The sequence below is a fragment of the Pristiophorus japonicus genome, chromosome 3, assembly GCF_044704955.1.
Source record: "Pristiophorus japonicus isolate sPriJap1 chromosome 3, sPriJap1.hap1, whole genome shotgun sequence".
Lineage (NCBI taxonomy): Eukaryota > Metazoa > Chordata > Chondrichthyes > Pristiophoridae > Pristiophorus > Pristiophorus japonicus.
Window position 1 is genome coordinate 5024328 of NC_091979.1, and position 22009 is coordinate 5046336.

At 50.9% G+C, this 22009-nt stretch overlaps 1 protein-coding gene across 4 annotated transcripts in view; it reads left to right on the forward strand.

Moving 5' to 3' along the window:
* Nucleotides 1-7235: 7235 nt before the first annotated feature.
* Nucleotides 7236-22009, forward strand: part of obsl1a (obscurin like cytoskeletal adaptor 1a) — a 192428-nt gene continuing 177654 nt past the window's right edge. For all 4 annotated transcript variants that reach the window (XM_070875141.1, XM_070875142.1, XM_070875143.1 and 1 more), the window contains exon 1: nt 7236-7593. The gene's annotated coding sequence lies outside the window, so the exon portion shown is untranslated. The remainder of the gene's footprint in view (nt 7594-22009) is intronic.

Here is a 22009-nt window from a genome sequence, read left to right on the forward strand (position 1 = left end):
GACAGAGCAAGAATTACGCAGAGGAAGAGTCACACAGAGAGAGAAAGAGAGAGAGGGAAAAAAGAACAACGAGAGAGAGAATGAGACAGAAAGAGATCCAAAAAGAGAGGCACGCACACACACAGATAGAAACAGAGAAAAATACATAGAGGGAGACAGAAAGTGAGAAAGAGTGAGAGAGAGATATAGTGAGTGAGGGAGAGAGAGAGAGAGAGAGAGAGAGAGTGACAGAGAGAGGCAGTGAGTGAAGGGAAGAGAGAGAGAGAGAGGGGGGCAGTGAGTGAGGGGGAGAGAGAGAGGCAATGAGTGAGGGAGAGAAAGTGAGAGAGGCAGTGAGTGAGGGAGAGAGCGAGAGAGAGAGGCAGTGTGAGGGAGAGAGAGTGAGAGAGAGGCAGTGAGTGAGGGAGAGAGAGAGAGAGGCAGTGAGTGAGGGAGAGAACGAGAGAGAGAGGCAGTGAGTGAGGGAGAGAGAGAGAGAGAGAGAGAGGCAGTGAGTGAGGGAGAGCGACTGAGAGAGGCAGTGAGTGAGGGAGAGAGCGAGAGAGAGAGAAAAAACAGCAGACGGTGAGAGTGAGAATGAGACAGGTAGATCCAGAGAGAGAGAGAGGCACACACAGATAAAGGCAGAGTAGCAAAAGTGAGAGAGAACGTGCCAGAGAGACAGAGTGTGGGACAGAGAGAGATACAGACAGACACGAGTCAGGAATGTGAGAGAGATGGGGGTGAGAGACTTAGGCAGAGGATGAGAGTGAAAGGCAGAGAAAGAGAATGAATAAGAGAGGTGAAGACACAGACACAGGATCAGAGGTGGGTACAGCAATGGGGACTGAGAGGGACAGAGTGGGGACAGACACAGAGAGGTTGCAAAAGGAGACAGAGAGAGAAATGATCAGAGATACGGAGAGAGAGAGAGTGAGAAATGTCCTTTAATTGCTGCCGTCAGAACTCCTCCAGTCCCAGCAGATGCATTGCTCAGTCGTTCACTGTGACCCTTGTGGGAGAGAGTGAGCTGCCAATCTTGTCAATCACCCTGACTGGGGCTGCTGAGTGTCCTGCTCTCTGTCCAGCCCCTCTGTCCTCCCTCCTCTCTCAGCACGTCGGTCTGACTGAGCCAAGCGGCCACAATCAGAGCTGGTGAGAGCGGGCACACCCTCCGGGGTTGCTGTCGGGCGGATGTTGTCGCTCTGACACCGTTCGGCGTTATCTCGGCTGGGAGACGCAAGGCGCTATCTGTGGAATGTGTTGTCGTGCACCCAGGCAGTGGGGGAAAGAGCCGCGCCGACCAAATCTCACACACACACAGGGCAGAGCAACACCTCACGGGAACCGAAAGCATCTCCACAGAGCTGGCGGGGGTGGGGAGACGAGGGGGGGGGGGCATGCGAGGGGGGGTGAGGGTTGTCACCTCACACATTGCTGTGACCTTTCACCTCCTGTCTCTCCCCCTCCCCTTTTTCAATTCGATGATGGGGAGAGAGCAGGGCAGTGGGATGTGTTTTTTCCTTATACAGGAGTTACAGAAATAACCTGAATTTATATAGCGCCTTTGACGACTTCAGAACGTCCCAAAGCACTTTACAGCCAATCAAGTACATCTCTTTGAAGTGCAGTCACTGTTGCAATGCGGGAAACGCGGCAGCCAATTAGCACACAGCAAGCTCCCACAAACAGCAATGCGCTAATGACCGGATAATCTGTTTGTCTTGTTGGTTGAGCTGAAAATATTGGCCGCAGGACACCTGGGGGTAATGCTCCTGCTCTTCTTCGAAAAGTTCCGTGGGATCTTTTACCTCCACCCGAGAGAGAAGACAGGGCCTCGGTTTAACGTCTCATCCGAAAGACGGCCCCTCCGACAGTGCAGCGCTCCCTCAGCACTGCACTGGGAGTGTCAGCCTGGATTATCTGCTCAAGTCCCGGGAGTGGGACTTGAACCCATTGTGATATATTCTATACGACATCACAAACATACAGACTTCACGATGGCGTCATTAACACAGGAACTTGTCAGGTGACCTGTCACGGGATGTGTTTATTGCATTTACAGCAATGGCTGCATTACCACAGTCATCCACTAGGTGGAGCAGTAGTCCGCTAGGTGGAACCTATATTACACCCACAACCTTCAGACTCAGAGGCGAGAGATGCTATCCACTGTAGGGTTGCAAAATTCGTGGAAACCCCCACAGTGTTTGGACTCATTGGAAAGGAAATTCGATTTGGGACTATGAGTCAGAAAGTTTGGAATCCTACAATGCATGTGGAAGAAACTACGAGTGTTAACCAAGTTTGGGATTTTAAAAGGCATATTGGGTCCGTGTGGAAAAGGACTGCAAAACTGAGGGACAACTAGCCTCTATAGAAGCCAGTCTTTGGGTATTGAAACCGTCTGGGGTATTGAAGCTAAACAAATTGTCTGGAGAATCCTGTAAACTTGAAAACCCTTCTCCCCGGGAGACATTAACATAGCAACAATCGACCCACAGATAGCCAGCCATAGCTCCAAGCAGGAAACCCATCAGCGCATGCATAATGTTAACAGTCCATCCAACCCGCATGGAAAAATCCAGGCCCAGGCAGACAACGTAAATACCAAAACTCAATCTCCCAAATCAAAAACGAATTCGACAGATCGACACATCTGAAACAGGTTACCATTAACGAGCTGCCAAAATATGACAAAGAAATATCAAGCCAGCCAAAATTAAGGCAAAGAATCGGGGCTGATTTGGCGCGCAGATTAGAACGACTCCCAAAGTATAACTGAGGCCCTGTTTTACGGGTTAGAGAGACCGCAGCCTTAAGGAGCCTTCCAGAGAGCTTGCTACACAGCCTTCTATGCAGCTCTCTGAACATCAACATCTCCAGCCTCGACGACACCCCTGGGCCACACTGCTCTGCTGCTGAAGAAGAAGGAAGAACATCAAGGCAGAGAAAAGCAGTTCCCAGTAACTTTGGACATCGCCATCGCGGCAGCAACTGACCACAGCCAACGTGGTAACATCAAACCATCACGATCGATAAACTCCAAGAATAAAACTCCTCAAGACGAAACCAAAGACTCGAAAGTTTCCACTCAGCAATCTGTTCCAAGCTCCCAACAAGTGAAACGTTACCTAAAAGAACTTTAAAACCTATTGCTGACGGAAGGAAGTGGGTACTCACCCCATAAATCCAATACGCCCCCTACCCATCAGCGGACACCACCCAACTGAAGACTACGCAGTAAGAAATCTTCCACGATGTTCGGGGTCCGACAAGCAGAACCTACAGAGTCCAGTGAACCCCGAAACCGCAAACCACCGCTTACTGACAATAAAAGGATTGGTGAGCATAATCTCTGTTTACCCTGGAGTTCAACCTAGTCAGAGTTAGGCATTGGGAGGTGGGAGGTGTATTATTTACTGTAACCCCTTTTGAACGTGTGATAAAGTGCCCCTTATTCTAATGAACCTGACCCCCGAGACCACCCCCTACACCATTGAGCCACAATTACAGATCGGGCAAAGTTACAGTTTCAGGTCAGGAAGTGCACTGAGCGGACTGTCCCTTTAAGAGCGGCTGGTATTGTAAAGTCCTTACTCTACAGCATGAAACCACACGAGGCACATTCCAGGGACAAGGTCACTCTGTGACCTTAGCTCTTTATTACAGGACTCCAGAAGTGATGACCCTGCGTGGGACCTCCCTTTATATACCTGTGTGATCAGGTAAGGAGTGTCTCCCACAAGTTCACCCACTGTGGTCAAGGTGTGCATCTAAATTGAGTGTATACAGTAATACAGTGGTGTTACATTGTAGTTACAAACATGACTGGTTTGGCCGCACACACCTGGTCAAAGTCGCCAAAGGGGCCTGAACCAGACAATGTGCCCCAATTTGCATCTGGAGTGGAACCTAACGCCATTTTCAGTCTGATCTTCCCGACGAGTGCCGTGCGCTCCAACCCACATACGAGCACCAGAAGCGTGGCGTCTCTAGAGCGCAGTAAACCCGTGCGCCGCACCCAATATTGGTCCCCGGCAGCGCTCGCTCGTCGCCCAAACAAACGCCCGCTGCACAATCAAATATCAAGGCCATAACTTTACAAAGAAAACCGTTTTGCCGGAGAGCGATGCCACAAAGATGCTGAGAGATATTTGCAGTGCAGTGACATCATGGGGAGAGATCAGCACCTTGGGTTGCTCAGAGATAAATGTCTTTATATATAGAGGGTCGAGCTGGGAGTGTCTCTGCAATCACACAGCGGCGTCAGTGGGAATGCACGGCATGCTCAGTCCGAGCGGTGGGAACGTTCAAGACACCAGCGGTTATGTCGGAGAACTGTCCCAGAGAGAGCGGTCGCTGTGTGTGTCAGCGCAGGAGATGTGAAACCCTTGCGGTCCCGACACAGAGTGGAACAACACGGAATATCTGGGAGCGAGGGCACCGACATTGAAAAATAAAATAAAAAGTACTTGCATTTATCTAGTGCCTTTCACAGCCTCAGGATATCCAAACGTCCTTTACAGCCAATGACGTATAGCCATTGTTGGAATGTGGGAAATGCGGCAGCCAATTTGCGCACAGCAAGCTCCCACAAACAGCATTTTGAGATAATGACCAGATAATCATAATGTAGGCTGACACTCCCAGTGCAGTACTGAGGGAGTGTCACACTGTGGGAGGGTCAATACTGAGGGAATGCTGTACTGTCTCTTGGAGGGGTAGTACTGAGGGAGCGCTCCACTGTCGGAGGGGCAGTACTGAGAGAGCGCCGCACTGTCGGAGGGGCAGTACCGAGGGAGCGCCGCACTGTCGGAGGGGCAGTATTGAGGGAGCGCCGCACTGTCGGAGGGGCAGTACTGAGGGCGTGCCGCACTGTCAGAGGGGCAGTACTGAGGGAGCCTTGCACTGTCATCTTTCCAATGAGACATTAAATCCCACTGCATTATTGGGACCAATATTTATCCATCAATCACCATCACGATAAAGCAGATGATCTGGGTCATTATCACAGTGCTGTTTGTGGGAGCTTGCTGTGTGCAAATTGGCTGCTGCTTTTCCCACATTACAACAGTGACTACACTTCGAAAAGTCCTTCATTGACTGTGAAGCGCTTTGGGACATCCCGCGGCCGTGAAAGGCGCTATAGGAATGTAAGTTCTCGATCTCTCTCTCTCACACAAGTCTGACTGTCCCGACACTCACTCTGGCCTGATCAGTGTGTGGTATTTGTGTAAATGTGATGCAGTTTCCTTTCTTGCTTTTTACTCCTGAAGACAGTGTCAGTTCCCTGTTCAAAGGGCACCAAGGCCTCGGCCTACTGATGGTCTGCGGCTACAAAATGAATTGATTTGAAGTCAGGTAACATCCACAACATTCGAAGTAAAAACATGCGCTTGATCCAAAACCACTCAAGCTCTGCCACTGATCGCAGTCACAGCACAGAAATGTCTGGGACTCAGAACCGGTCAAGAAACTGTTTTAAGGTCAAGGTGGATTTCAAGAAGAATGTCGAGGCTGATTACTGGAGCACTAAACCATGCCAAGCCACTGTGACTTAACCAGTGTGTGGAGCAGTGTGTGTGTGTGGAGCCCAAGCAGTGCTTCCTCACTTATCTTCAGCTGCTATGTATCAAATGTCAATCCAGTTTAGATTCTGCTAATTCTATCTGCACCCCCTCCCCCGGCCCCCCTCCCACGGCCCCGCTCACCCCAGGACCCCCTCCCCCGGCCCCGCTCACCCCCTCGCCCCCCTCCCCCGGCCCTGCTCACCCCAGGACCCCCTCCCCCGGCCCCGCTCACCCTCTCGCCCCCCTCCCCCGGCCCTGCTCACCCCCTCGCCCCCCTCCCCCGGCCCCGCTCACCCCAGGACCCCCTCCCCGGCCCCCCTCCCACGGCCCCGCTCACCCCAGGACCCCCTCCCCCGGCCCCCCTCCCACGGCCCCGCTCACCCCAGGACCCCCTCCCCCGGCCCCGCTCACCCCCTCGCCCCCCTCCCCCGGCCCCGCTCACCCCCTCGCCCCCCTCCCCCGGCCCCGCTCACCCCCTCGCCCCCCCTCCCCCGGCCCCGCTCACCCCCTCGCCCCCCTCCCACGGCCCCGCTCACCCCCTCGCCCCCCTCCCCCGGCCCCGCTCACCCCCTCGCCCCCTCCCACGGCCCCGCTCACCCCCTCGCCCCCCTCCCCCGGCCCCGCTCACCCCCTCGCCCCCCTCCCCCGGCCCCGCTCACCCCAGGCCCCCCTCCCCCGGCCCCACTCACCCCAGGACCCCCTCCCCCGGCCCCCCTCCCACGGCCCCGCTCACCCCAGGACCCCCTCCCCCGGCCCCGCTCACCCCCTCGACCCCCTCCCCCGGCCCCACTCACCCCCTCGCCCCCCTCCCCCGGCCCCGCTCACCCCAGGCCCCCCTCCCCCAGCCCCGCTCACCCCAGGACCCCCTCCCCCGGCCCCACTCACCCCCTCGCCCCCCTCCCACGGCCCCGCTCACCCACTGCCCCCCTCCCCTGGCACCGCTCACCCCCTCGCCCCCGCCCCCCTCCCCTTGCCCCGCTCATCCTTGGCCCCCCTCCCCCAGCCCCAACTCAGTCCCTGCCCCCCTCCCCTGGCCCCGCTCACCCCCTGCCCCCCTCCCCCGCCCCCTGCCCCTCTCCCCTGGCCCTGCTCACCCCCTGCCCCCCTCCCCCGCCCCCTGCCCCTCTCCCCTGGCCCTGCTCACCCCCTGCCTCCCTCCCCCGGCCCCACTCACCCCCTCCCTCCCTCCCCCGGCCCCACTCACCCCCTGCCCCCCTCCCCTGGCCCTGCTCAGCCCCTGCTCACCCCCTGCCCCCCTCCCCCGGCCCCACTCACCCCCTGCCCCCCTCCCCCGGCCCCACTCACCCCCTGCCCCCCTCCCCTGGCCCTGCTCAGCCCCTGCTCACCCCCTGCCCCCCTCCTCACTCACCCCCTGCCCCCCTCCCCCGGCCCCACTCACCCCCTGCCCCCCTCCCCTGCCTTGCTTGGGTGACTGCAGTGGCTGGGATCGCACAAACCCTTCTGCACCGCCACTTAAACCGCAGACACATACCGCCTCGCTTTCCTCATGGGACGGCTAATTGCGATTTAGCACCGCAGCTCAGATAAGGGTCTCTGAATTCTTGTGCAGGATATGCAGTCGCTCGAGTGTCCCCCACCCCACAGACAACTTACTATTCATAGGCTGGCCAGTCAATGAACATTTGGCCCCCTCTGCTCCCTCCCCACACTCCAGCCCTGTATACCGCGGTGTGCTCATGTCATGTCGTGATGGCAGGGAGTATTTTGGGGAGTTGAGACAACAGCTGGGGAAGCACTGGCCGCCTCGGGCAATGAGCTAGCGAGCAGCAGCGGGAGGCTCGGACGGGCTGAGGGGGGAAAGGTTGGGGCACGCAATCCGGAGCAGACCTCCCGCAATCCGGACTAGACCTTCCGGCCAAAGGGTGCTGCAGGACAGGAGGCTGAGCCGCCGTGCCGCTGAGGTTCATGGAGACAACAGCTCGGGGAATCAGCCTGACTGTACGTCTTTAGGGAGCTGGGAGGGCGAACGCCTCACAGGGAACAGACTGACCCCGGCCCCGAACCCTCAGTGAACTGACAGGTAAGTGGGAATATGCGGAATCACTCCATGCGTGTATTCCGTGCCGTGCCAATGGGCAGCTGTGAAGTGCCTTGCAAGGGGAATGGAATGTGCAAAAGGAATATCAAACCGTATAAAGAGACCGTGTAGCGGATTAGAGCGTGTAATGAGACCAAAAAAAAGAAAGACTTGCATTTATATAGCGCCGTTCACGACCACCGGAGCGCTTTACAGCCAATGAAGTACTTTTGTAGTGTGGTCACTGTTGTAAAGTGGGAAATGCGGCAGTCAACTTGCGCACAGCAAGCTCCCACACACAGCAACGTGATAATGACCCAGATCATCTGTTTTTTGTTATGGTGATTGAGGCATAAATATTGGCCCGGGTCAACGGCTGTAACTCCCCTGCTCTTCTTCCAAATAGTGGCCGTGGGATCTTTAAGCACCACTTGAGAGGTCAGACGGGGCCTCGGTTTAATGGCTAATCTGAAAGACGGCACCTCCGACAGTGCAGCGCTCCCTCAGTATAGCCTAGATTTCTGTGCTCAACTCTCAGGAATGGGATATGAACCCATGACCATCTGAGTCAGAGGTCAGATGCTGTGGGTATCAGATGGCCTTCAGAGGGCATTGGAATGTGTAATTGGGATATCAAAGAGCGTGTACAGTTTCAGGGTGTGTAATGAGGGGTATCAGGGTGTGTAATGAGGGGTATCAGGGTGTGTAATGGGGGGTATCACAGTGTGTAATGGGGGGTATCACTGTGTAATGAGGGGAATCACAGTGTGTAATGAGGGGTATCGCAGTGTGTAATGAGAGGTATCACGGTGTGTAATAGGGGTATAAGAGTGTGTAATGAGAGGTATCACGGTGTGTAATGAGGGGTATCAGGGTGTGTAATGAGGGGTATCAGGGTGTTTAATGAGGGGTATAAGGGTGTGTAATGAGGGGTATCACGGAGTGTAATGAGGGGTATTACGGAGTGTAATGAGGGGTATCAGGGTGCGTAATGGGGGTATCACAGTGTTAATGGGGCTATCACAGTGTGTAATGAGGGATATCACAGTGTGTAATGAGGGGTGTCAGGGTGTGTAATGAGGGGTGTCGGTGTGTAATGAGGGGTGTCAGGGTGTGTAATGAGGGGTGTCAGGGTGTGTAATGAGGGGTGTCAGGGTGTGTAATGAGGGGTGTCAGGGTGTGTAATGAGGGGTGTCAGGGTGTGTAATGTGGGGTGTCAGGGTGTGTAATGTGGGGTGTCAGGGTGTGTAATGAGGGGTGTCAGGGTGTGTAATGAGGAGTGTCAGGGTGTGTAATGAGGAGTGTCAGGGTGTGTAATGAGGAGTGTCAGGGTGTGTAATGAGGAGTGTCAGGGTGTGTAATGAGGAGTGTCAGGGTGTGTAATGAGGAGTGTCAGGGTGTGTAATGAGGAGTGTCAGGGTGTGTAATGAGGAGTGTCAGGGTGTGTAATGAGGAGTGTCAGGGTGTGTAATGAGGAGTGTCAGGGTGTGTAATGAGGAGTATCAGGGTGTGTAATGAGGAGTATCAGGGTGTGTAATGAGGAGTATCAGGCTGTGTAATGAGGGGTATCAGGCTGTGTAATGAGGGGTATCAGGGTGTGTAATGGGGGGTATCAGGGTGTGCAATGAGGGGTATTACAGTGTATAATGGGGAAATCAGGATGTGTAATGAGGGGTATCACAGTGTTTAATGGCGGGTATTAGGGTGTGTAATAAGGGGTATCACGGAGTGTAATGAGGGGTATCACGGAGTGTAATGAGGGTTATCAGGGTGTGTAATGGGGGTATCACGGTGTGTAATGGGGGTATCACAGTGTGTAATGGGGCTATCAGGGTGTGTAATGAGGGATATCAGGGTGTGTAATGAGGGATATCAGGGTGTGTAATGGGGGTTATCACTGTGTAATGAGGGGTATCACAGTGTGTAATGAGGGGTATCACAGTGTGTAATGAGGGGAATCACGGTGTGTAATGAGGGGTATCACAGAGTGTAATGAGGGGCATCAAGATGTGTAATGAGGGGTGTCAGGGTGTGTAATGAGGGGTATGAGGGTGTGTAATGAGGGGTATGAGGGTGTGTAATGAGCAAGGATCAGGGTGTGTAATGAGTGTTATCAGGGTGTGTAATGTGTGTTATCAGGGTGTGTAATGAGTGTTATCACAGTGTGTAACGAAGGGTATCAGGGTGTGTAATGATGGGTATCAGGGTGTGTAATGAGGGGTATCAGGGTATGTAATGAGGGGTATCAGGGTGTGCAATGAGGGGTATCAGGGTTGTAATGAGGGGTATCAGGGTGTATAATGAGGGGTATCAGGGTGTGTAATGATGGGTATCAGGGTGTGTAATGAGGGGTGTCAGGGTGTATAATGAGGGGTATCAGGGTGTGTAATGGGGTGTATCAGTGTGTAATGAGGGGAATCACAGTGTGTAATGAGGGGAATCACAGTGTGTAATGAGGGGAATCAGAGTGTGTAATGAGGGGAATCACAGTGTGTAATGAGGGGAATCACAGTGTGTAATGAGGGGAATCACAGTGTGTAATGAGGGGAATCACAGTGTGTAATGAGGGGTATCAGGGTCTGTAATGAGGGGTATCAGGGTCTGTAATGAGAGGTATCAGGGTGTGTAATGAGGGGAATCACGATGTGTAATGAGGGGTATCACAGCATGTGTAATGAGAGGTATCAGGGTGTGTAATGAGGGGTATGAAGGTGTATAATGTCAGGTATCAGGATCTGTAATGAGGGGTATCAGGGTGTGTAATGATGGGTATCAGGGTGTGTAATGATGGGTATCAGGGTGTGTAATGATGGGTATCAGGGTGTGTAATGATGGGTATCAGGGTGTGTAATAATGGGTATCAGGGTGTGTAATAATGGGTATCAGGGTGTGTAATGATGGGTATCAGGGTGTATAATGGGGCGCATCAGGGTGTGTAATGAGGGGAATCAGGGTGTGTAATGTGGGGTATGAGGGTATATAATGAGGGGCATCAGGGTGTGTAATGAGAGTTATCAGGGTGTGTAATGAGGGGTATGAGGGTATATAATGAGGCGCATCAGGGTGTGTAATGAGGGGAATCAGGGTGTGTAATGCGGGGTATGAGGGTATATAATGAGGGGCATCAGGGTGTGTAATGAGGGGTATCAGTATGTAATGGCGGTATCACAGTGTGTAATGGGGGTTTCAGGCTGTGTAATGAGGGATATCAGAGTGTGTATTGAGGGGCATCAGGGTGTGTAATGAGGGGTATGAAGGTGTGTAATGAGGGGTATGAAGGTGTGTAATGAGGGGTATCAGGGTGTGTAATGAGGGGTATCAGGGTGTGTAATGATGGGTATCAGGGTGTGTAATGATGGGTATCAGGGTGTGTAATGATGGGTATCAGGGTGTGTAATGAGGGGTATCAGGGTGTGTAATGAGGGGTATGAGGGTGTGTAATGAGGGGTATGATGGTGTGTAATGACCGAGGATCAGGGTGTGTAATGAGTGTTATCAGGGTGTGTAATGAGTGTTATCACAGTGTGTAACGAAGGGTATCAGGGTGTGCAATGAGGGGTACCAGGGTGTGCAATGAGGGGTATCAGGGTGTGTAATGAGGGGTATCAGGGTGTGTAATCAGGGGTATCAGGGTGTGTAATGAGGGGTATCAGGGTGTGTAATGAGGGGTATCAGGGTGTGTAATGAGGGGTATCAGGGTGTGTAATGAGGGGTGTCAGGGTGTGTAATGAAGGGTGTCAGGGTGTGTAATGAGGGGTATCAGGGTGTGCAATGAGGGGTATCAGGGTGTGTAATGGGGTGTATCACAGTGTGTAATGAGGGGAATCACTGTGTGTAATGAGGGGAATCACATTGTGTAATGAGGGGAATCACAGTATGTAAGGGGAATCACAGTGTGTAATGAGGGGAATCACAGTGTGTAATGAGGGGTATCAGGGTGTGTGATGAGGGGAATCACGGTGTGTAATGAGGGGAATCACGGTGTGTAATGAGGGGAATCACGGTGTGTAATGAGGGGTATCAGGGTGTGTAATGAGGGGTATGAAGGTGTGTAATGAGGGGTATGAGGGTGTGTAATGAGGGGTATGAGGGTGTGTAATGAGGGGTATGAGGGTGTGTAATGAGGGGTATGAGGGTGTGTAATGAGGGGTATGAGGGTGTGTAATGAGGGGTATGAGGGTGTGTAATGAGCAAGGATCAGGGTGTGTAATGAGTGTTATCAGGGTGTGTAATGTGTGTTATCAGGGTGTGTAATGAGTGTTATCACAGTGTGTAATGAAGGGTATCAGGGTGTGTAACGAGGGGTTTCAGGGTGTATAACGAGGGGTATCAGGGTGTGTAATGATGGGTATCAGGGTGTGTAATGAGGGGTGTCAGGGTGTGTAATGAGGGGTGTCAGGGTGTGTAATGAGGGGTGTCAGGGTGTGTAATGAGGGGTGTCAGGGTGTGTAATGAGGGGTGTCAGGGTGTGTAATGAGGGGTGTCAGGGTGTGTAATGAGGGGTGTCAGGGTGTGTAATGAGGGGTGTCAGGGTGTGTAATGAGGGGTGTCAGGGTGTGTAATGAGGGGTGTCAGGGTGTGTAATGAGGGGTATCGGTGTGTAATGAGGGGTATCAGGGTGTGTAATGGGGTGTATCACAGTGTGTAATGAGGGGAATCACAGTGTGTAATGAGGGGAATCACAGTGTGTAATGAGGGGTGTCAGGTGTGTAATGAGGGGTATCAGGGTCAAATGAGGGGTATCAGGGTCTGTAATGAGAGGTATCAGGGTGTGTAATGAGGGGAATCACGATGTGTAATGAGGGGTATCACAGCATGTGTAATGAGAGGTATCAGGGTGTGTAATGAGGGGTATGAAGGTGTATAATGTGAGGTATCAGGATCTGTAATGAGGGGTATCAGGGTGTGTAATGATGGGTATCAGGGTGTGTAATGATGGGTATCAGGGTGTGTAATGATGGATATCAGGGTGTGTAATTATGGGTATCAGGGTGTGTAATAATGGGTATCAGGGTGTGTAATGATGGGTATCAGTGTGTAACGAGAGGTATCAGGGTGTATAATGAGGCGCATCAGGGTGTGTAATGAGGGGAATCAGGGTGTGTAATGTGGGGTATGAGGGTATATAATGAGGGGCATCAGGGTGTGTAATGAGAGTTATCAGGGTGTGTAATGAGGGGTATGAGGGTATATAATGAGGCGCATCAGGTTGTGTAATGAGGGGAATCAGGGTGTGTAATGCGGGGTATGAGGGTATATAATGAGGGGCATCAGGGTGTGTAATGAGGGGTATCAGTATGTAATGGCGGTATCACAGTGTGTAATGGGGGTTTCAGGCTGTGTAATGAGGGATATCAGAGTGTGTATTGAGGGGCATCAGGGTGTGTAATGAGGGGTATGAAGGTGTGTAATGAGGGGTATCAGGGTGTGTAATGAGGGGTATCAGGGTGTGTAATGAGGGGTATCAGGGTGTGTAATGAGGGGTATCAGGGTGTGTAATGAGGGGTATCAGGGTGTGTAATGAGGGGTATCAGGGTGTGTAATGATGGGTATCAGGGTGTGTAATGATGGGTATCAGGGTGTGTAATGATGGGTATCAGGGTGTGTAATGATGGGTATCAGGGTGTGTAATGATGGGTATCAGGGTGTGTAATGATGGGTATCAGGGTGCATAATGATGGGTATCAGGGTGCGTAATGAGGGGTATCAGGGTGCGTAATGAGGGGTATCAGGGTGCGTAATGAGGGGTATCAGGGTGCGTAATGAGGGGTATCAGGGTGCGTAATGAGGGGTATCAGGGTGTGTAATGAGGGGTATGAGGGTGTGTAATGAGGGGTATGATGGTGTGTAATGACCGAGGATCAGGGTGTGTAATGAGTGCTATCAGGGTGTGTAATGAGTGTTATCACAGTGTGTAATGAGGGGTATCAGGGTGTGCAATGAGGGATATCAGAGTGTGTATTGAGGGGCATCAGGGTGTGTAATGAGGGGTATGAAGGTGTGTAATGAGGGGTATCAGGGTGTGTAATGAGGGGTATCAGGGTGTGTAATGAGGGGTATCAGGGTGTGTAATGAGGGGTATCAGGGTGTGTAATGAGGGGTATCAGGGTGTGTAATGAGGGGTATCAGGGTGTGTAATGATGGGTATCAGGGTGTGTAATGATGGGTATCAGGGTGTGTAATGATGGGTATCAGGGTGTGTAATGATGGGTATCAGGGTGTGTAATGATGGGTATCAGGGTGTGTAATGAGGGGTATCAGGGTGTGTAATGAGGGATATCAGGGTGTGTAATGAGGGGTATCAGGGTGTGTAATGAGGGGTGTCAGGGTGTGTAATGAAGGGTGTCAGGGTGTGTAATGAGGGGTATCAGGGTGTGTAATGAGGGGTATCAGGGTGTGTAATGGGGTGTATCACAGTGTGTAATGAGGGGAATCAAAGTGTGTAATGAGGGGAATCACATTGTGTAATGAGGGGAATCACAGTATGTAAGGGGAATCACAGTGTGTAATGAGGGGAATCACAGTGTGTAATGAGGGGTATCAGGGTGTGTGATGAGGGGAATCACGGTGTGTAATGAGGGGTATCACAGTGTGTAATGAGGGGTATCAGCATGTGTAATGAGAGGTATCAGGGTGTGTAATGAGGGGTATGAAGGTGTGTAATGAGGGGTATCAGTGTGTGTAATGAGGTGTATCAGGGTGTGTAATGAGGGGTATCAGGGTGTGTAATGAGGGGTATCAGGGTGTGTAATGAGGGATATCAGGGTGTGTAATGATGGGTATCAGGGTGTGTAATGATGGGTATGAGGGTATATAATGAGGCGCATCAGGGTGTGTAATGAGGGGATTCAGGGTGTGTAATGCGGGGTATGAGGGTATATAATGAGGGGCATCAGGGTGTGTAATGAGGGGTATCAGTATGTAATGGTGGTATCACAGTGTGTAATGAGGGGTATCAGCATGTGTAATGAGAGGTATCAGGGTGTGTAATGAGGGGTATCAGGGTGTGTAATGAGGGGTATCAGGGTGTGTAATGAGGGGTATCAGGGTGTGTAATGAGGGGTATCAGGGTGTGTAATGAGGGGTATCAGGGTGTGTAATGAGGGGTATCAGGGTGTGTAATGAGGGGTATGAGGGTATATAATGAGGCGCATCAGGGTGTGTAATGAGGGGAATCGGGGTGTGTAATGCGGGGTATGAGGGTATATAATGAGGGGCATCAGGGTGTGTAATGAGGGGTATCAGTATGTAATGGCGGTATCACAGTGTGTAATGGGGGTTTCAGGCTGTGTAATGAGGGATATCAGAGTGTGTATTGAGGGGCATCAGGGTGTGTAATGAGGGGTATGAAGGTGTGTAATGAGGGGTATGAAGGTGTGTAATGAGGGGTATGAAGGTGTGTAATGAGGGGTATCAGGGTGTGTAATGAGGGGTATCAGGGTGTGTAATGAGGGGTATCAGGGTGTGTAATGAGGGGTATCAGGGTGTGTAATGATGGGTATCAGGGTGTGTAATGATGGGTATCAGGGTGTGTAATGATGGGTATCAGGGTGTGTAATGATGGGTATCAGGGTGTGTAATGATGGGTATCAGGGTGTGTAATGATGGGTATCAGGGTGTGTAATGATGGGTATCAGGGTGTGTAATGATGGGTATCAGGGTGTGTAATGATGGGTATCAGGGTGAGTAATGAGGGGTATCAGGGTGCGTAATGAGGGGTATCAGGGTGCGTAATGAGGGGTATCAGGGTGCGTAATGAGGGGTATCAGGGTGCGTACTGAGGGGTATCAGGGTGTGTAATAAGGGGTATGAGGGTGTGTAATGAGGGGTATGATGGTGTGTAATGACCGAGGATCAGGGTGTGTAATGAGTGTTATCACAGTGTGTAACGAAGGGTATCAGGGTGTGCAATGAGGGGTATCAGGGTTGTAATGAGGGGTATCAGGGTGTGTAATGAGGGGTATCAGGGTGTGTAATGAGGGGTATCAGGGTGTGTAATGAGGGATATCAGGGTGTGTAATGAGGGGTATCAGGGTGTGTAATGAGGGGTGTCAGGGTGTGTAATGAAGGGTGTCAGGGTGTGTAATGAGGGGTATCAGGGTGTGCAATGAGGGGTATCAGGGTGTGTAATGGGGTGTATCACAGTGTGTAATGAGGGGAATCACAGTGTGTAATGAGGGGAATCACATTGTGTAATGAGGGGAATCACAGTATGTAAGGGGAATCACAGTGTGTAATGAGGGGTATCACAGTGTGTAATGAGGGGTATCAGCATGTGTAATGAGAGGTATGAGGGTGTGTAATGAGGGGTATGAAGGTGTGTAATGAGGGGTATCAGGGTGTGTAATGAGGGGTATCAGGGTGTGTAATGAGGGGTATCAGGGTGTGTAATGAGGGGTATCAGGGTGTGTAATGATGGGTATCAGGGTGTGTAATGATGGGTATCGGGGTGTGTAATGATGGGTATCAGGGTGTGTAATTATGGGTATCAGGGTGTGTAATTATGGGTATCAGGGTGTGTAATTATGGGTATCAGGGTGTGTAATAATGGGTATCAGGGTGTGTAATGATGGGTATCAGTGTGTAACGAGAGGTATCAGGGTGTATAATGACGCGCATCAGGGTGTGTAATGAGGGGATACAGGGTGTGTAATGTGGGGTATGAGGGTATATAATGAGGCGCATCAGGGTGTGTAATGAGGGGAATCAGGGTGTGTAATGCGGGGTATGAGGGTATATAATGAGGGGCATCAGGGTGTGTAATGAGGGGTATCAGTATGTAATGGCGGTATCACAGTGTGTAATGGGGGTTTCAGGCTGTGTAATGAGGGATATCAGAGTGTGTATTGAGGGGCATCAGGGTGTGTAATGAGGGGTATGAAGGTGTGTAATGAGGGGTATGAAGGTGTGTAATGAGGGGTATCAGGGTGTGTAATGAGGGGTATCAGGGTGTGTAATGACGGGTATCAGGGTGTGTAATGAGGGGTATCAGGGTGTGTAATGAGGGGTATCAGGGTGTGTAATGATGGGTATCAGGGTGTGTAATGATGGGTATCAGGGTGTGTAATGATGGGTATCAGGGTGTGTAATGATGGGTATCAGGGTGTGTAATGATGGGTATCAGGGTGTGTAATGAGGGGTATCAGGGTGCGTAATGAGGGGTATCAGGGTGCGTAATGAGGGGTATGAGGGTGTGTAATGAGGGGTATGAGGGTGTGTAATGAGGGGTATGAGGGTGTGTAATGAGGGGTATGAGGGTGTGTAATGAGGGGTATGAGGGTGTGTAATGAGGGGTATGAGGGTGTGTAATGAGGGGTATGAGGGTGTGTAATGAGGGGTATGAGGGTGTGTAATGAGGGGTATCAGGGTGTGTAATGAGGGGTATCAGGGTGTGTAATGAGGGGTATCAGGGTGTGTAATGAGGGGTATCAGGGTGTGTAATGAGGGTTTTCAGGGTGTGTAATGAGGGGTATCGGTGTGTAATGAGGGGTATCAGGGTGTGTAATGAGGGGTATCAGGGTGTGTAATGATGGGTATCAGGGTGTGTAATGATGGGTATCAGGGTGTGTAATGATGGGTATCAGGGTGTGTAATGATGGGTATCAGGGTGTGTAATGATGGGTATCAGGGTGTGTAATGAGGGGTATCAGGGTGTGTAATGAGGGGTATCAGGGTGCGTAATGAGGGGTATCAGGGTGCGTAATGAGGGGTATCAGGGTGCGTAATGAGGGGTATCAGGGTGCGTAATGAGGGGTATCAGGGTGCGTAATGAAGGGTATCAGGGTGCGTAATGAGGGGTATCAGGGTGCGTAATGATGGGTATCAGGGTGCGTAATGAGGGGTATCAGGGTGTGTAATGAGGGGTATCAGGGTGTGTAATGGGGTGTATCACAGTGTGTAATGAGGGGAATCAAAGTGTGTAATGAGGGGAATCACATTGTGTAATGAGGGGAATCACAGTATGTAAGGGGAATCACAGTGTGTAATGAGGGGAATCACAGTGTGTAATGAGGTGTATCAGGGTGTGTAATGAGGGGTATCAGGGTGTGTAATGAGGGGCATCAGGGTGTGTAATGAGGGGTATCAGTATGTAATGGCGGTATCACAGTGTGTAATGAGGGGTATCAGCATGTGTAATGAGAGGTATCAGGGTGTGTAATGAGGGGTATGAAGGTGTGTAATGAGGTGTATCAGGGTGTGTAATGAGGGGTATCAGGGTGTGTAATGAGGGGTATCAGGGTGTGTAATGAGGGGTATGAGGGTATATAATGAGGCGCATCAGGGTGTGGAATGAGGGGAATCAGGGTGTGTAATGCGGGGTATGAGGGTATATAATGAGGGGCATCAGGGTGTGTAATGAGGGGTATCAGTATGTAATGGCGGTATCACAGTGTGTAATGGGGGTTTCAGGCTGTGTAATGAGGGATATCAGAGTGTGTATTGAGGGGTATGAAGGTGTGTAATGAGGGGTATGAAGGTGTGTAATGAGGGGTATGAAGGTGTGTAATGAGGGGTATGAAGGTGTGTAATGAGGGGTATCAGGGTGTGTAATGAGGTGTATCAGGGTGTGTAATGAGGGGTATCAGGGTGTGTAATGATGGGTATCAGGGTGTGTAATGATGGGTATCAGGGTGTGTAATGATGGGTATCAAGGTGTGTAATGATGGGTATCAGGGTGTGTAATGATGGGTATCAGGGTGTGTAATGATGGGTATCAGGGTGTGTAATGATGGGTATCAGGGTGTGTAATGATGGGTATCAGGGTGTGTAATGATGGGTATCAGGGTGTGTAATGAGGGGTATCAGGGTGTGTAATGAGGGGTATCAGGGTGTGTAATGAGGGGTATCAGGGTGTGTAATGAGGGGTATCAGGGTGTGTAATGAGGGGTATCAGGGTGCGTAATGAGGGGTATGAGGGTGCGTAATGAGGGGTATCAGGGTGTGTAATGAGGGGTATGAGTGTGTGTAATGAGGGGTATGATGGTGTGTAATGACCGAGGATCAGGGTGTGTAATGAGTGTTATCACAGTGTGTAACGAAGGGTATCAGGGTGTGCAATGAGGGGTATCAGGGTTGTAATGAGGGGTATCAGGGTGTGTAATGAGGGGTATCAGGGTGTGTAATGAGGGGTATCAGGGTGTGTAATGAGGGGTATCAGGGTGTGTAATGAGGGGTATCAGGGTGTGTAATGAGGTATATCAGGGTGTGTAATGAGGGGTATCAGGGTGTGTAATGAGGGGTGTCAGGGTGTGTAATGAAGGGTGTCAGGGTGTGTAATGAGGGGTATCAGGGTGTGCAATGAGGGGTATCAGGGTGTGTAATGGGGTGTATCACAGTGTGTAATGAGGGGAATCACAGTGTGTAATGAGGGGAATCACAGTGTGTAATGAGGGGAATCACAGTGTGTAATGAGGGGAATCACATTGTGTAATGAGGGGAATCACAGTATGTAAGGGGAATCACAGTGTGTAATGAGGGGAATCACAGTGTGTAATGAGGGGTATCAGGGTGTGTGATGAGGGGAATCACGGTGTGTAATGAGGGGTATCACAGTGTGTAATGAGGGGTATCAGCATGTGTAATGAGAGGTATGAGGGTGTGTAATGAGGGGTATGAAGGTGTGTAATGAGGGGTATCAGGGTGTGTAATGAGGGGTATCAGGGTGTGTAATGAGGGGTGTCAGGGTGTGTAATGAGGGGTATCAGGGTGTGTAATGATGGGTATCAGGGTGTGTAATGATGGGTATCAGGGTGTGTAATGATGGGTATCAGGGTGTGTAATGATGGGTATCAGGGTGTGTAATGATGGGTATCAGGGTGTGTAATGATGGGTATCAGGGTGTGTAATGAGGGGTATCAGGGTGTGTAATGAGGGGTATGATGGTGTGTAATGAGGGGTATGATGGTGTGTAATGACCGAGGATCAGGGTGTGTAATGAGTGTTATCAGGGTGTGTAATGAGTGTTATCACAGTGTGTAACGAAGGGTATCAGGGTGTGCAATGAGGAGTACCAGGGTGTGCAATGAGGGGTATCAGGGTGTGTAATGAGGGGTATCAGGGTGTGTAATCAGGGGTATCAGGGTGTGTAATGAGGGGTATCAGGGTGTGTAATGAGGGGTATCAGGGTGTGTAATGAGGTATATCAGGGTGTGTAATGAGGGGTATCAGGGTGTGTAATGAGGGGTGTCAGGGTGTGTAATGAAGGGTGTCAGGGTGTGTAATGAGGGGTATCAGGGTGTGCAATGAGGGGTATCAGGGTGTGTAATGGGGTGTATCACAGTGTGTAATGAGGGGAATCACAGTGTGTAATGAGGGGAATCACAGTGTGTAATGAGGGGAATCACAGTGTGTAATGAGGGGAATCACATTGTGTAATGAGGGGAATCACAGTATGTAAGGGGAATCACAGTGTGTAATGAGGGGAATCACAGTGTGTAATGAGGGGTATCAGGGTGTGTGATGAGGGGAATCACGGTGTGTAATGAGGGGTATCACAGTGTGTAATGAGGGGTATCAGCATGTGTAATGAGAGGTATGAGGGTGTGTAATGAGGGGTATGAAGGTGTGTAATGAGGGGTATCAGGGTGTGTAATGAGGGGTATCAGGGTGTGTAATGAGGGGTATCAGGGTGTGTAATGAGGGGTATCAGGGTGTGTAATGATGGGTATCAGGGTGTGTAATGATGGGTATCAGGGTGTGTAATGATGGGTATCAGGGTGTGTAATGATGGGTATCGGGGTGTATAATGAGGCGCATCAGGGTGTGTAATGAGGGGTATCAGGGTGCGTAATGAAGGGTATCAGGGTGCGTAATGAGGGGTATCAGGGTGCGTAATGATGGGTATCAGGGTGCGTAATGAGGGGTATCAGGGTGTGTAATGAGGGGTATCAGGGTGTGTAATGGGGTGTATCACAGTGTGTAATGAGGGGAATCAAAGTGTGTAATGAGGGGAATCACATTGTGTAATGAGGGGAATCACAGTATGTAAGGGGAATCACAGTGTGTAATGAGGGGAATCACAGTGTGTAATGAGGTGTATCAGGGTGTGTAATGAGGGGTATCAGGGTGTGTAATGAGGGGCATCAGGGTGTGTAATGAGGGGTATCAGTATGTAATGGCGGTATCACAGTGTGTAATGAGGGGTATCAGCATGTGTAATGAGAGGTATCAGGGTGTGTAATGAGGGGTATGAAGGTGTGTAATGAGGTGTATCAGGGTGTGTAATGAGGGGTATCAGGGTGTGTAATGAGGGGTATCAGGGTGTGTAATGAGGGGTATGAGGGTATATAATGAGGCGCATCAGGGTGTGGAATGAGGGGAATCAGGGTGTGTAATGCGGGGTATGAGGGTATATAATGAGGGGCATCAGGGTGTGTAATGAGGGGTATCAGTATGTAATGGCGGTATCACAGTGTGTAATGGGGGTTTCAGGCTGTGTAATGAGGGATATCAGAGTGTGTATTGAGGGGTATGAAGGTGTGTAATGAGGGGTATGAAGGTGTGTAATGAGGGGTATGAAGGTGTGTAATGAGGGGTATGAAGGTGTGTAATGAGGGGTATCAGGGTGTGTAATGAGGTGTATCAGGGTGTGTAATGAGGGGTATCAGGGTGTGTAATGATGGGTATCAGGGTGTGTAATGATGGGTATCAGGGTGTGTAATGATGGGTATCAAGGTGTGTAATGATGGGTATCAGGGTGTGTAATGATGGGTATCAGGGTGTGTAATGATGGGTATCAGGGTGTGTAATGATGGGTATCAGGGTGTGTAATGATGGGTATCAGGGTGTGTAATGATGGGTATCAGGGTGTGTAATGAGGGGTATCAGGGTGTGTAATGAGGGGTATCAGGGTGTGTAATGAGGGGTATCAGGGTGCGTAATGAGGGGTATGAGGGTGCGTAATGAGGGGTATCAGGGTGTGTAATGAGGGGTATGAGGGTGTGTAATGAGGGGTATGATGGTGTGTAATGACCGAGGATCAGGGTGTGTAATGAGTGTTATCACAGTGTGTAACGAAGGGTATCAGGGTGTGCAATGAGGGGTATCAGGGTTGTAATGAGGGGTATCAGGGTGTGTAATGAGGGGTATCAGGGTGTGTAATGAGGGGTATCAGGGTGTGTAATGAGGGGTATCAGGGTGTGTAATGAGGGGTATCAGGGTGTGTAATGAGGTATATCAGGGTGTGTAATGAGGGGTATCAGGGTGTGTAATGAGGGGTGTCAGGGTGTGTAATGAAGGGTGTCAGGGTGTGTAATGAGGGGTATCAGGGTGTGCAATGAGGGGTATCAGGGTGTGTAATGGGGTGTATCACAGTGTGTAATGAGGGGAATCACAGTGTGTAATGAGGGGAATCACAGTGTGTAATGAGGGGAATCACAGTGTGTAATGAGGGGAATCACATTGTGTAATGAGGGGAATC